Source organism: Macaca nemestrina, chromosome 14 (assembly GCF_043159975.1).
Source record: "Macaca nemestrina isolate mMacNem1 chromosome 14, mMacNem.hap1, whole genome shotgun sequence".
NCBI classification, from domain to species: Eukaryota; Metazoa; Chordata; class Mammalia; order Primates; family Cercopithecidae; genus Macaca; species Macaca nemestrina.
This window is the reverse complement of record NC_092138.1, coordinates 52,705,228-52,721,772: the sequence shown is the minus strand read 5'-3', so window position 1 is coordinate 52,721,772 and position 16,545 is coordinate 52,705,228. Positions and strand designations below refer to the sequence as shown.

Genomic DNA, 16,545 nt, shown 5'->3' with positions numbered 1-16,545 from the left:
TTTGTTGCCCAGGCCAGAGTGCAGTGGCATGATCAAAGCTTACCACAACCTCAAATTCTTGCGCTCAAGTGATCCTCCTGCCTCAGCCTCCACGTTGAAAATATTGTTAATTTTAATTAAATTTATGTATAACATCTGGCACAATCTGTGGCACATATCATATGTGAATTAAATGTTAATTTTCTTTCAGGTAGAAAATCTACTTGAGATACATTTGCATTCTGCATAATTTAAAAAAGGGTTTTGCAGTAAAACAATATTTGACATGATGGGGAGAAACATATAAACACCACAAGAGGAAACGGAGCCAGGGGCTGCATTAATGGTAAAGCCAATTATGGCAGAGCAGGAGAGAATTTTGCAGCATTATTCCCTAGGACATGAATGAAGGAGCTGTTTCCTTAATAATTAGGGCCTATGGTCCTTATAGGTTAGTACATAAAAAAATGTTTTTTATTAACTTATCCTCCTATCTTTATGACATGTTGCGGTTTAATAAAAAAATTTTCTGCTTAATCCAGTTATGAACAATTTCAACCACCAAGATACTGTACTGAAATGCTTTGTAACACATTTTGCAGAGCTCAATCTTCAGTTAGTAAAACAGCTTTATTTCAATGTAATTCAATTAAATCTAGCCCTCATTATTTGTGTTCCTACTATGTATCCAGTGCTATGCTAGTGCTGTCAATAAAGAATGTCTACAATATATCCCATTCCCTCAAAGATCTCATATTTGAGTAGCTTATTCCTATTCATGTGAATTTTTTTCATCATGGACCCATGGAATATATAACTTTACATACCACCATGGATCATACCAGGGCAAAGGAACACTTGGTAAAGATGGATGAAGTGTCCTACTACTTCACATCATTTTTACAAACTGGTCAATGTCCTTTTCTACTGAAATTTTATCTTGTCTTAATATATATCTGAGTGTCAAAAACAAGATAGAATGTCAACTTCCAGAATCACTAACTTATTTTCAGTGTAAAAAAATTAGTTTACTTGGTCCCAAACAGCCTAGTTTCAAGAAAACCTTCTTCTAGCTATATACTATAGTCTTCAAAAGCCAGAATTATTTCTTGTTCTTTCTCAGAACAGGGCTAGACTTCCCAAGGTAGCCTGCAAACTTAGCTCAGTAATGCTTCTTTAAGTCTAGCGGGTAAAGTGAGAAACCCCTTTCTTCCACCTCTAAATGTGTTTCTCCTCCTGGAAAATATCCTTGACTTCATATTTTTACTCTCTCATTTCCCACATCCAAATCAATGTCTAATCATGCTAATTTCTAAATATTTGTTGAATCTAAATGCCTTCTATCTGTATTCTTCTCCCTGGCCTATATCAGACTCTTATTTTTCACCCCAACCAACTTTTCTTCCCTCTGTCCTGATCTTTTGGCAAAGTGAGCTTTCGAACAAGAAACTCTGACGAGGAGCTCATTTGCTAAAAGCCTTCAAGTTTCTTTGTTTAGAATACAATGTCTTCTATAAAATGACCCCTGCCCACATCTCTGGACTTTCTTCATGGCACTTCTTGGTTCATTATTTTAACCGGTGTGCTGAAAAACTGTATGCCCCAAGTCATTTTACTCCATTCTGTCTGTGCTAACTCCGAAAAATCTGCTTGAGATACTGTCTTCCTGACTTCTGCTTTTTCACTTTATGACCTCCTACTCATATTTCAAGAAGAAGTTCACATGTCATTTCTTCCAGGAAGCGTTCTCTGATAACCTTCCTTCAGGCAGGGTCACATCCTATTTCTCTGAGCTTAAATAATTCTCTATATATCCTTTTTTAACAATACTTATTAATGAAGTTACCTGTATAGATTCTCGGCTCCTTTAGTAAAATATCATATGTCCTTAGTCTTTGTGTCATAATTACCTTCTATCATGCTTGAAACACAATCATCAATAAATATTTCATGAAACATACCAATTTTCCCTTGTTTTCCAAAATAAGTAAGATATGCCTACCATGGTTGCCATTTTCCTATGAATGCTACTCATTTCCACTCAATTTTACTGTATAAAGTTGAGAATTCTAACCCCGCCCAATACACATGATGTTTTATGAGACCTGGTGTTAGCTCTTCCAGGTATGCAGATTTGGTCACTTTTAAATATTCTCTATTTTCTTGTCCTTAATTACTTTTATAATTTATTAGGGAATTTAACTCCTGAGTTATCAGGTTTCTTTGGTAGCCTGTGGAGAGACACTTAACAAAAGCCATTCAGGATCTAAATTAATTACAGTCTGTGTCTTAATTACAAACACTCTATGTATTTTATTAACTCCTTCATATGATCTTAACCATATGGAAAAAGTAAAATTTTCTTTTATAATAATTACACTAATGTGATCTTGCTTAATTTATCTACTCTGGCCTCTGATGGCTAAAATTTTTGTTTCAAAATCCTAAGGAACCTGATGTTAACTGCTTTGCTATTGATTTACCTCTCTTGAAATTGTTCAATTGTTTCTGAACATGAACTTAAGTATAAACACATATGAACAAATTCACACTATAAAACGTTCTTAACTTCAACTGCACATCAGCTCTCTAAGCTCAGTGTAGCCTATACCAATTACTTATTAAATCCCTAGCATACCTTGTGTGGATTAAAGAAGGACAGGGAGTACCAATAAATACTGTCTAATAGGTTTTAGTTTTCATATACAATGATTTTGATCATCAAAGTGTAAAGTAAGCTTCATTTGAAATGCAATAGCCTGGCTTCTCCAATAGCTTAATCAAAATATATTAAGAAAATTAATACTTGTGGATAGATCTCATGGGGAATTCCTTAATTGAGGGAATAAGTGAATGGACCTTAATTTAAGAGTGAGCGTAGAGGAGGATGTGTGGGAGAACTATCCCCATACTGCTTTTTTTCTTTCTTTTCTTTCCTTTTTTTTTTTTTTTTTTGAGATGGAGTCACGCTCTGTTGCCCAGGCTAGAGTGCAGTGGTGCAATCTCGGCTCGTTGCAACCTCTGCCTTCTGTGTTCAAGTGATTTTCCTGCCTCAGTCTCCCGAGTAGCTGGGATTACAGGTGCCTGCCACCATGCCTGGCTAATTTTTTTGTATTTTTAGTAGAGACAGGGTTTCACAACATTGGCCAGGCTGGTCTTGAATTCCTGACCTCAGGTGCTCCACCCACCTCAGCCTCCCAAAGTGCTGGGATTACAGGTGTGAGCCACCAGACCTGGCCCCCAATACTGCTTTCTAACACATGGAATGAAGGTATGTTTAGAAGTATTCTTGTTTTACCAATAATTCTGCTAGAAAAAGCATAAAATATTATGATTCCTATCATTTAGATAATTTGAATATATTATACTTACTACCTCCATATCAAGAAGAATTGCCCTTTAAGATGACCAAAGACACCAGAAGTGGCATTTATGCATCTACTTTCCTGGCAATAATAACAATTTTTTTTTCAATTAAACGGATCAATTGATCCGTCTGGCCGAACTTTTTAATTCATTCTTTCCTATGGGACAAAAATGTTAGGAATATTCTACTAGCAATGTAGTATTTTGCAAGCATTTCTTCTCTTAAAAAAGATAATCCTCTGATCAAAGAGGATGCTTCCATATTAGATACTGACAAAGAAAAATAGTTCTTAAAACTACTATAAGGCAGGGTAAGTAGAACTTATCATGTGTTTGGTAATTACATTCACAGGGAGACAGTGATTTTACCCTCAAACCCATGGCCTTCATCTGCAGATCTAATTATAATCTACGAAGAAACCAATGTGTCCCTGGCTTTGCAACAATGCACATTTCAATGCCTCACAGAAAAGGGAGACAGTAAGGTAAATGCAAGGAGATATAAGTTTCTAAGGAAGGAAACTTTAAGGAAAATTAAGAATTTTAGCCAGCATGTGCATTAGAAGAACAAATATACTCCCAAGAAACCAAATAATTTGTATGGAGTTTTGACAGATGGAAAATAGAATAAATAACCTCCACATTGATGACAGTAACACCTATTAGTTAGCTTATTTCATTGAGGTTTTGTGATTTGGGATTTAGCATATCATATTCTACTGCTGCATAGTTATGGGACACTAATGTTTCTTTGGTAACATTGATAGGAGGACAAGAAAACTCAGAAGATGATAGCTGCCCCTACTGTATTATTTATTAGAACTTACCATACATTTTAATTCTGTACACTGTATCTGGACACAAGCAAAGAACCTGAAACCTCCAAAGGATACCTCAGATCAGTTAAACACAAGTTGGACGTGTATTAGGATTGCTTTTATATGGATTGACATGTACTATTCACCCTTGAACATCATGGGTTTGAACTGTGCAGGTCCACTTATATGAGAATATTTTTCAACCAAATTTGAATTGAAAGTACAGTTTTGGTCAGATACAAAACCCTTGTATATAGAGGATCAGCTTTTTGAGCACAGAGTTTACTGCAGAGCTTGAGTACACACAGATTTTGGTACACACAGGGGGCCCTGGAACCAATTCCCTGCAAATACCAAGGGACAGCTCTATGAACAAACAAATTTGGGCTAACTTCCTTTTTAATGTCCATAGATTTCAGAGAAAGACATTACACTGTTGATAATCTTTGCTAAAATACATGTACATTTTTGCCTAGGAGGGGAGATTTTGTGATTTGGGATAGGTCGATATTGATTCATGAGATATAGGTCTATACTGATTTGTGAGATGTGGCTAGTGGTTCAGCTGGATGGTCAGGAACTTGGAGAAAACAAAATTGGAAAGTTGGTGACAAGGGCATCTAGGAAAAATATGGATATGATGGCAGTGGTGGGTCATCTGGAGCAGCCACTGCCATCGTGCCAGCTGCAGCAGGGAGGTACAAGCAGTGTGGCAGCAGGAGTGGCTGCAGGAGCAGCAATGGCTGTGCTGGGTCCCTTGTGCCCAACATCCCCAAGCCAGTTGACTTTGCTGCCCCCACCCTTGGTCCACCAGGCAGGACCTACTCTGGACCCTGGCCCTGTTTTGCTGCTGTCACCCATCACCGCTGTGGGGAGGGCATGGGGAGATGGTGGAGCTGGGCATGGGGCGATGCCATGCTCACAGAGCTGGTGGGAGCCAGGGACAAGCAGGAGCCCCACTTCCCCCCATGGAGCCCACCACCCTGGAGGCCATCCGAATGGGACTGGGTCAAGCCACCCACCAGCGGAGAAGCAGTGTCGTTGGGCATGGGAGGCAGGTAGAGAGGGGTCCAGTGAGGACCTGGAGCCCCTACCCCAGACTGAGAGGAAGCACAGAGTGAGCAGGACCCCTGCCCTGCCAGGCACAGGACCCCAGCATCTCTGCACTCTGCACCCTGGGGAGCTGAGAAGGCCCCCTTTACCCCTGCAGGCTCAGGGGTGTCTGCTTTTACTTCCTGGCCTCGCAGCTGTCTGCACCTACTCCCATCATGGAGAGGAGTCTGTCACAGCCCGGCCAGGTGTGAACACACTCAGGACAGTGCAACATGCCAGTCCACTGCCACTCCGAAATTTAGACACCAACAAGCCTGGGAGAGAGGCTGAAGGAGGGCTGAGGACAGCTCATTGCTGCCCTGCAGGCAATCCTTGGCATGAACAGCCTGGACGCCATAAAGAACTGCAGGAGGCAGAGATGCTCCTGGGCGGAAGGTGGTGGGTCCCAGGTGAAGCCCCACCTTCAAACCAGGTAGGGCTTGAAGCCAGGGAGCTGGGCCCCCAGTCCTATGGATCACAGGATAACTCATGGAGCTTTTCACTGGGCCCACCCTTGGCCACCCATGGACCAATCAGGGTGTTCTTCCCTCTGAGGCTCATAAAAGCCTGGGACTCAGCCACAGCTGGACAGATAATGGCATGACCAGGTGCAGAGAGGAGCTACCTCTCTGCTAGGAGCCATACACCTGATGAGACATCCTGGCTGCAGAAAGGAGCTGCTCACTGTAGGTCTCCTCTGAGCTGTTCAATTGCTCAATAAAGCTCCTCTTTGTCTTGCTCACCCTTCACTTGTCTGCATACCTCCTTCTTTCTTGTTGCAGGACAAGCACTCTGGACCTGCCAAATAGTGAGGCTAAATGAGCTGTAACAAACAGCTGAAACATGCCCTTTGCTCACCACATTGCAGGTGAAGAGAAGGAAAACTGCAGCCCTTTGAGGATCCCATACCTGGGAGCTCCTTGAGCCAGGGCTGTGGCTCCCTGTTTGGCGACCTGCAGTTCCTGGCATCTCCAAACTTTTTCTGGGTGCCACCACAATCCCAGTGCCAGCCAGGAAAGCTGCTTATGGTGCACCTAGCCCTGCCACAGCCTCACAGAGAGCTGGCACACATGCCAGCACTTGGAGCTGCCCGCCCCACAGCAGCAGCTGGCGTGTCTCTTTGCACACTGGCTGGACCCCACACTTGTTGATACACCCCTCGCCATTCCACGCCTGACTTGCAGTCTCTCTTGGAGGTGTGAGGTCCAGGCTGGTGGTGTGAGCTGAATGCAGTCCACCAGGCTGAGTAGGTAAAATGAGCCCAGTGGGCGGAGCAGATCGTGGGCAAAAGAGTCTCTGGCCACGGGTTTCTGGCCAGAAAAGTGACACCCCAAAGATCCTGTAACAGGAAGGCCTCCCTGAAAGAGCACTGATTGTGAAAAGATATTTGTGTCATATATAAAATTTCACTAGATTCTATACAGGCCTTTTTTTTTTTTTTTTTTTTCAATGGAGTCTTGTTCTGTTGCCAGGCTGGAGTGCAGTGGCGTGATCTCAGTACAGGAGAATTTTTAATATTCATGATGATTTAATCCTGGAGGAGTAAATCAGTCCCCTTCCTCAGTCACTGTGATTTTTCTCCAATTAGCTCATGGACAAAGTGGCCATGTTAGCAGGGATGAGATTATGTATATTCTCAAGAATGATGACTTCCACTTGTCAACACCCATCTAGTTACAGCTATTGTTGTGTGTCCAGTCTTCCAAGAGCAAAGACCAACACTGCATCCCCCAAACTGCACTATTCCCCAGGGTTATTAGCCATCTACCCATTGATGGATTAAGTTGGACTACTTCTATTATGAAAGTGGCAGATTTTACTGTACTAGACATATATTCTGGATGTAGATTTGCCTTTCTAGTATTTATGACATCCTTGGACATACAGAATATCTTATCATTTTTCCCAGAAGCATCACTTGCAACCAAGGATCTCACTTTACAGCAAATGAAGTGTGGCCACAGATTTATGCTCATGGTTTTCATTGATCTCACTATGTTCCCCATGAACTAGAAGCAACTGTCTGAATGGAAAAGTGAAATTGTTTCTGAAGACTCAGATACAGTGCCAAGTAGGTGATAACACTTTGCAGGGCTTGAACAATGTCCCCCAGATGTACTACTATATGCACTAAATCAGAGTTCAATTTATGATGCTATTCTTTCATATTTATGAATCTCATGAAGATGTGTAAATAAATAGATCCTTTCATTATTATCCCTGGTAATCTACTAAAAACATTTTTTCTTCTGTCTCTGTGACTTTAGGCTCTGCTGCTTTAGAGACTGTACTTTAAAAATATATATATTTCTACCAGTGGACACACAATGATCCCATTAAACTAAAACTTGAGACTTTTAGTGTCTATCTACTTTATTATAGCATACTTTCCTAATTACTGAAATAATAATCAGCACTTTACTAAATTCCCAGACAATTCAATGTCCTTAGAACATATTATTTCTATTTACCTTCCTCTGTGTTCTATGATTGCCATACATTTTATTATGTATAAAAAGAATTTGTATTTTATACTTGTGATTCATTTGCACTTTCTGACTTTAATTCCACTGATTTTTACATTTCAATTCCACAAATTTTTGTATCTCTGAATTTTATTGTAGATATTTTTCTTAATGTATCACTTACAACAGATAGGTAACAAAAATCTCTCAATTTTTGTCTGAATACATCTATTTTACCTTTATAATTGAAATATAATTTCAAAGAAAATATAATGCAATGTTATTATTTTCTTTCAAAACTTTAAAGATATCCATCCATCATCTTCTGGCTTCATATTTTCTGTTGAGAACTTAGCTTTCGAACACACGTTGTTTTTCTGGAGGTTGTATGTCTTTTTCTTGGTCAGCTTTTAACATATTTAATAGTTTTTGTTTGTTTGTTTTTGGTTTTATTGTGATAGAGTCTCGCTCTGTCACCCAGGCTATAGTGTAGTGGAGCGATCTTAACTCACTGCAACAGTTGCCTCTGCAGTTCAAGCAATTCTCCAACCTCATCCTCCCAAGTAGCTGGGATTGCAGGCACCCGCTAATTTTTCTTTTTTCTTTTTTTGTTTTTTAAGAGGGAGTCTCGCTCTGTTGCCCAGGCTGGAGTGCAGTGGCCTGATCTCGGCTCACTGCAAGCTCCGCCTCCCGGGCTCACGCCATTCTCCTGCCTCAGCCTCTTGAGTAGCTGGTACTGCAGTTGCCCGCCACCACACCCGGCTAATTTTTTTGTATTTTTAGTGAAGAAGGGGTTTCACCGTGTTAGCCAGGATGGTCTAGATCTCCTGACCTCGGATCCGCCCGCCTCGACCTCCTAAAGTACTGGGGTTACAGATCTGAGCCACCGTGCCTGGCCTTTTTTTTTTTTGGTATTTTTAGTAGAGATGGGGTTTCACCATATTGGCCAGGCTGATCTCAAACTCCTGACCTCAAGTGATCTGCCTGTCTTGGCCTCTCATAGTGCTGGGATTACAGTCATAAGAACATTGTAGAGTTTCTAAAATCTATTTATTTTAAAATAATTGTAGAGTCACATTAAATTGTAAAACATAGTTCAATGTGATTCTATCTATCTGCCCTTCACTGAGTTTCCTCCAGTGATTATATCTTATATAACTATAGTATCATACCAAAACCATGTATTTCCTTTTTTAATATTTTGTATGAAAATGGTTTCAGATTTACACGAATTTTACAAAAAGGTGCAAAGTATCTGTGTCTTTCAAACACAAATCTTCAAATCTTTCAAATCTTCCCAAGTGTTAACATGTATTAAATCCTAATATAATTATCACATCCAGAAAATTAAAGATACAATTTTACTAATTAAATAGAGACCACATTTAAATTACAGCATATACCCACTAATGCTCTTTGTCTGATCCAGGATCTGATCCTGATTCACATAATTCATTTAATTGTCATGTACAGTTAGTCTCCTTAGATCTGGGACAGTTTCTGTTTTTGTTTCTTATGACCTTAATATGTTTGAAGAGTGCAAGACAGTTTTTATGTCAAATATTTCTCAATTTTCATTTATATAATGTTCCCTCATGGTTTTGTTCAGGTTATTAATATTTGGCAATGATACAACAGAAGTGATACTGCGTGCTTCCCATATCAGAGGCACCTTATGTCTATGTTTCTTTTTCTTGATGAATTTAGCTTTGATTACTTGCTTAATGTCAGTAATGTGATATGTGCCATATTTCTTAAGTCTAAGATTACTATTTTTCCCTAATGGAATTAAGTATGTGTAGAAAATATCTTAAAATTATGCATATATCTTCTTTCTCATCATAAGTTTGCTCTTTAATTTTAACATTCATTGATGATTCTTGCTTGCAAGGAGTGTTACCATGAAAAGTTGTATTTTTTCATATTTCTATTGTTTCCATTTTATTTATTCTAATTTGGCTATTAGTATGAATTTCTGTCTCTCCTTCATTTATTTATTATTTTGAAGACATGGCTGTTTGTCTTAGTCTTTGACTTGAATCCACTGCTCTTACTTTTTAAATTGTGCTCAAGTTGCCCCATATGTGTCACCTGGGAGAATTTTCCTATTGTCTCCTGAATTCTTTCAACATATTTTAATCAATTTTGGGCAACTCCTCTCTTTCTGGCACCAAAATAATTTCCAGGCACATCTCACACTTTCCCTGCCCATCCCTGAAATCAGTCATTTTCCAAGGAGTTCTGGTTCACTTTATTAAAGAAGCATAGAGAAATCAGTATCTAGGAACTGAGTGAGCTCATTGCTACTGTGATGCCGTTGCTTCTAGCCCTCTCAGCAGAGAGCTAGGAAACATATATACACACATCTTTCTCTCTATCATTAAAATCTTTAGTTCATATGAAACCTCTAGTTCTAATTTTATACTAAAGCATTAAATCTCTCCTTTCCACTTTCTTATTGGTAACTAAATCTCTTTTTGGAAAGTAAGAAAATTGACTCTCAGCTGGGCACTATAGCTTGTGGCTGTAATCCCAGTACTGTGAGAGGCTGAGGCAGGAGGATTGCTTCAACTCAGGAGTTTGTGGTTGCATTGAGCTCTGATCACTCCATTCTACTCCAGCCTGGGCAACAGAGCAAGACCTTGTCTCTAACCAAGAAAAAGAAATAAAAAAAGAAAGTTGACTCTCATCCATACGTATTTATTGAAAAAAAATACAATATGTACTTGAAATATTTATTCAGTCCTACAATACATGTAGAGCAGTTTCAGAATTAACTTATATTCTTGTGATAAACACATATATTAGTAGAGTACAATATTTCTATGTAGTTCCTTTTGGCAGTAGCCTTAAAATACATAGCCAAAATACTGATTTCCAGAGACACTTACACAAGTTAGTTTTTCTTCTGCACTCACTTTAGTGCAGCAATTTTATCAATATTGCTGTTATTGTTCATTCACTGTTACTGTTTGTATTCATTTTGGTTTCTCCCCCATTCTAGTTATTTAAATTATATATTAGAGTAAGTTGGGAAAATTTGAGCTGCCTGGATTCACATTTCCTAATATGTCCTCCAAAAACAATGCCAGACAACAAGAGCAAGTGACACCATACAAAAATGTATGCCCTCAGTTAAGTTGAAGATGGAGAATGGCAAACCCAAAATGGCTAAGTAGAAGAAAGAGAAAGAGAAAGAGAGAAAGACAGAGGAGAGAGGAATGGTTTCTCATCTGCCATAAGCCCTTCTATAATCAAGGGCAGGAAGAAGTAGAAAAGTGAGGGAAAAAAAGCTAGAAATGAGTCTAAGCTTGATCTATAAGCACCATCAGAAAGAATAACTCCACTTTCAATGTGAAAATAATGAAAAACAAATCATAGTAGATAAAAGCAAAATATTTGGTAAGTGACTTAGAAGTACACACAGTTTGGGTTGGCAAAGCCTGGGTCCTGTCCTCTCATTCTCCTTCCTGGACAGCATGAGCTTTACCACTCGCTCCACCTTCTTCACCAATTACCAGTCCCTGGGCTCCATCCAGGGGCCCAGCTAAGGCACTGGCCAGTCAGCAGTGCAGCCAGCATCTTTGCAGGTGCCGGGGGTTCTAGTTCCCAGATCTCCGTGTTCTGCTCCACCAGTTTCTGGGGTGGCTTGAGGCCCAGGGGCTGGGCTGTGGGGATGGCCATGGGTCTGGCAGAAATGGGAGGCATCCAGAATGAGGAGACCATGCAAAGCCTGAATAAGTGCCTGACCCCTAACTGGACAGAGTGAGGAGCCTGGAGACCAAGAACTGGAGGCTGGAGAGCAAAATCTGGGAGCACCTGGAGAAGAAGGGACCCCAGGTCAGAGACTGGGGCCATTACTTGAAGACTATCCAGGACCTGAGGGCTCAGATCTTCGCAAATGCTATGGATAATACCCGTGTCGTTCTGCAGATTGACAATGCCTGTCTTTCTGCTGATGACTTTAGAGTGAAGTATGAGATAGAGCTGGTCATCCACCAGTCTGTGGAGAACGACATCCATGGACTCCACAAGGTCACTGATGACACCACTGTCACTCGGCTGCAGCTGGAGACAGATATCAAGGCTCTCAAGGAAGAGCTGCTCTTCATGAAGAAGAATCACGAAGAGGAAGTAAAAGGCCTACAAACCCAGATTGCAGCCTCTGGGTTAACTGTGGAGGTAGATACCCCCAAATCTCAGGATCTTGCCAAGATCATGGCAGACATCCGGGTCCAATATGATGAGTTGCCCCGGAAGAACTGAGAGGATCTAGTAAAGCACTGGTCTCAGCAGATTGAGGAGAGCACCACAGTGGTCACCACGCAGCCCACCGAGGTTGGAGCTGCTGAGGAAACACTCAATGGAGATGAGACATACAGTCCAGTCCTTGGAGATCGAACTGGACTGGATGAGAAATCTGAAGGCCAGCTTGGAGAACAGCCTGAGGGAGATGGAGGCAGCTTGCAGATGAAACAGCTCAACGGTATCCTGCTGCACCTGGAGTCAGAGCTGGCACAGACCTGGGCAGAGGGGTAGCGCCAGGCCCAGAGTATGAGGTCCTGCTGAACATCAAGGTCAAGCTGGAGGCAGAGTTTGCCACCTACTGCCACCTGCTGGAAGATGGCGAGGACTTCAATCTTGTGTTAATACCCTGGACTGTAGCACGTCCATGCAAACCATCCAAAAGACCACCACCCGACGAATTGTAGATTGCAAAGTGGTGTCTGACCGACGAATAGTGAATTGCAAAGTGGTGTCTGAAACCAACGACACCAAAGTTCTGAGATACTAAGCCAGCAGAAGCAGGGTACCCTTGGAGGAGCAGGAGGCCAATAAAATGTTCAGAAGTTAAAACAAAACAAAAAAAAGTATACACAGTTTGAGGCAGCCATCTTAGAAAGGCTGTCCATTAGAAAGGCTGTCCATTTGGGCTTCTGTAATAAAATACCATAAACTGAGAGGTTTATAAAAATAGAAGTTTATTCCTCACAGTTATTGAGGCTAGAAAGACCAAGATCAAGGTGTTGGCAGATTTAGTGTCTCATTTCCTTATAGACAGCACCTTCTTGCTGTGTCCTCACATGATGGAAGGAACAAGCCGCCTTTCTCAAGCCTCCTTTTTAAGGGCACTAATTCCATTCATGAGGGCTCTACTCTCATGGCCTAATCACCTCTCCAATCAGCTGTCCACTTTCTAACAACATCACTAACTATGGGAGTTATAATTTCAGCATATGAATCTTGGATGAACACTAACATTAACTTCATTGCACTAGTTACAGGGAGAGAATTAGTCAAAAAGGAAGAGAAATATACTCTTTAACAATTGAGTAGTAAAGGGTAAAAGAATCCAGAAAGATAATTTAGGATACTGTAAGACAAAATAATAAAATTTCATAGAACACACAACTCTTCCTATCATCAAAAAAGAAAAGAAAATATTTGGATTTTGATACATCAATATAAGATATTGCTGTTGAACTAGTAATCTTGTAGTCTGCCTCAATACCTCAAAATAGATTAGCAAATCTGTCCTTCCCTACAAATGCAATAAATGAAACCTTGAAATAATTTTAGTAATATAAAACAACTATTATTATTATTATTTATTATTATTATTATACTTTAAGTTCTAGGGTACATGTGCGTAACGTAACGTGCAGGTTTGTTACATATGTATACTTGTGCCATGTTGGTGTGCTGCACCCATCAACTCGTCAGCACCCATCAACTCGTCATTTACATCAGGTATAACTCCCAATGCAATCCCTCCCCATTCCCCCCTCCCCGTGATAGGCCCCAGTGTGTGATGTTCCCCTTCCTGAGTCCAAGTGATCTCATTGTTCAGTTCCCACCTATGAGTGAGAACATGTGGTGTTTGGTTTTCTGTTCTTGGGATAGTTTGCTGAGAATGATGGTTTCCAGCTGCATCCATGTCCCTACAAAGGACACAAACTCATCCTTTTTTATGGCTGCATAGTATTCCGTGGTGTATATGTGCCACTTTTTCTTAATCCAGTCTGTTACTGATGGACATTTGGGTTGATTCCAAGTCTTTGCTATTGTGAATAGTGCCACAATAAACAAACGTGTGCATGTGTCTTTATAGCAGCATGATTTATAATCCTTTGGGTATATACCCAGTAATGGGATGGCTGGGTCATATGGTACTTCTAGTTCTAGATCCTTGAGGAATCGCCATACTGTTTTCCATAATGGTTGAACTAGTTTACAATCCCACCAACAGTGTAAAAGTGTTCCTATTTCTCCACATCCTCTCCAGCACCTGTTGTTTCCTGACTTTTTAATGATTGCCATTCTAACTGGTGTGAGATGGTATCTCATTGTGGTTTTGATTTGCATTTCTCTGATGGCCAGTGACGGTGTCTGGTTTTTTTTTTTTTTTTTTTTTCAATGTGTCTGTTGGCTGTATGAATGTCTTCTTTTGAGAAATGTCTATTCATATCCTTTGCCCACTTTTTGATGGGGTTGTTTGTTTTTTTAAAAACCCTTATAGCTAAGCATATAAAAATCTTTTTAAACTTGATAAATAGTACCCATCAAAAGTACAGAGCAAATATGTCTAATGTGAAATATCAGGCTGGGCATGGTGGCACATACCCGTAATCCCAGCTACTCAGGAGGCGGAGGCAGCAGGATTGCTTGAGCCCAGAAGGCTGCAGTGAACTATGATTATGCTACTGCACTGCAGCCTGGGTGAGAATGAGATCCTGTCTCTTAAAACAAAAAAAAGTTACATTGTGAGAGTAATTTCTTAAAAGAGAGAAATATCAAAACTACTCAAATTAAAATATACAATGCAAATGTCTATTATTTTCATAATTCACCATTGAATTCAACTTCCAAAATTATACAGTAAGACCAGAAACAGTAATAAATATAACATTTGAGAAAAATAGAGAATATGACTAATTTATTCAAGCAATATGATTTTCTCCTAATTAACTCCAGTGGTGAACCATTAAAATCAGTAAAGAAGGTGGCTGGATATAAACACCAATATAAGTACTATTTTTCAGCATATGAGAACATCTGGATAAATCAATTGGTAATCCATTTTCATATGAAGGAATGTTCAATTTTCTTTGAAATGTCAGTCTTTCTAAATTATTCTAAAAGTGCAATCTAATACCTATAAAATATTAATATTTTCTATGACTCTTAATCAAATTCTAAAATTCACAAATAAATATAAATGTCACCAGGTGTGGTGGCTCACGCCTATAATCCCAGCACTTTGGGAGGACGAGGCAGGCGGATCACCTGAGGTCAGGAGTTCGAGACCAGCCTGACCAACATGGCGAATCCCCGTCTCTACTAAAAATATAAAAATAAATAAACAAATACACTTTGGGAGGCTGAGGCGGGCAGATCACGAGGTCAGGAGATCAAGACCATCCTGGCTAACACGGTGAAACCCCCGTCTCTACTAAAAATACAAAAAAAAATTAGCCGAGTGTGGTGGCAGGTGCCTGTAGTCCCAGCTACTCAGGAGGCAGAGACAGGAGAATGGCATGAACCTGGGAGGCGGAGTTTACAGTGAGCTGAGATCACGCCACTGCACTCCAGTTTGGGTGACAGAGCGAGACTCCATCTCAAAAAAATAAAATAAAATAAAATAAATAAATATAAATGTACAAGAATGATCAAGGGCATTCTGAAAAAGGAAAAAGAAATTGTCCTTGACTTAGTAGACATTAAACACATTATAAAGTTATAATGAGCAATATATCAAACTGGGTACTAGATGTCTACACAGGATGTCATATCTATATATCAGAGCCTTGAGACTGAACTATTAATTTCTCTTCACTTCACCTCCTGCCTCAAGACTGTCTTTCAGTAGTGTCAGCATTTTAGTTTAATGTAATAATATGAGGCATTTTATGACAACAAATTTGTCAACTTAGATGAAGAGAACAATTTCCTAAAATAAATGAGCTTATTAAAATTAACATAAGAAGAAATAGAAATCTGAATAGTCCTGTATCTGTTAAAGTGTTTGTGTTCATAAATAAAAAATTTTCCCAAAGGAAACTTTAGGTATTTAGAATTTAAGCAATAAATTTTACATATATTTTTAAAAATTTTTATAACTTTTAGAAAATACAGAAATAACACTTTTCTAATGAATAATCTTTGTAAAATAAAAACCAAAACCTGATGAGGCCACTGAAAGAAAAATTACAGATAAATCACTCTCATGACTATAATGTAAGATATGCAAAATGCTAAATACACATATTAGCTAATATAGTCCACTGATGGATATAAAATATATCATTATTAAATTGGGTTTTCAATAGAAATAGTAAGGTTAGCCTAATATTTAAAAATTAAGTAATGTAAATTAGCATATTAAGAAAATAAGGGGAAAAACAATTTCCTCACTAGAAATAGAATAGCAGTGGTTTGATTCCAGGATATGGCTTAGTCACATGTATCATATATTAGTGAGGATATGAAATATCTCAACTCATGTTCCAAGGATATCTAATTTGAAAAAAACAAAAGCCTCTAAAAATGGGCCATGTAATGTTAAGCTATGCATCCAGTATTTGTAACTTTGAGCAAATTACTTTATTTCTTTGTCTCTTAGATCCCCACATATAAAAGTGGCATCCACAAAATTTGCATTGCCTTGTTTAACTCACAGCAAAGTATTGTTGTAATGATCCAAATTTTATTAAAATATGTTGACTTTTTAAAGTATATACCTACATATACCTTTAGTGCTATAATCTATTTTTAATAAAGTCTTGATTATAATGCATAGAAACTAATAACACTGTATACAAAAT

General features: G+C 39.3%; 1 long non-coding RNA gene and 1 pseudogene across 3 annotated transcripts in view; both read left to right on the top strand.

Moving 5' to 3' along the window:
* The window catches only part of LOC105498408 (uncharacterized), an 869,015-nt gene that overhangs the window by 447,054 nt on the left and 405,416 nt on the right, over positions 1-16,545 (top strand). The gene's annotated exons all lie outside the window — the stretch shown is intronic.
* Positions 9,534-13,386, top strand: LOC105498403 (keratin, type I cytoskeletal 18 pseudogene; annotated as a pseudogene).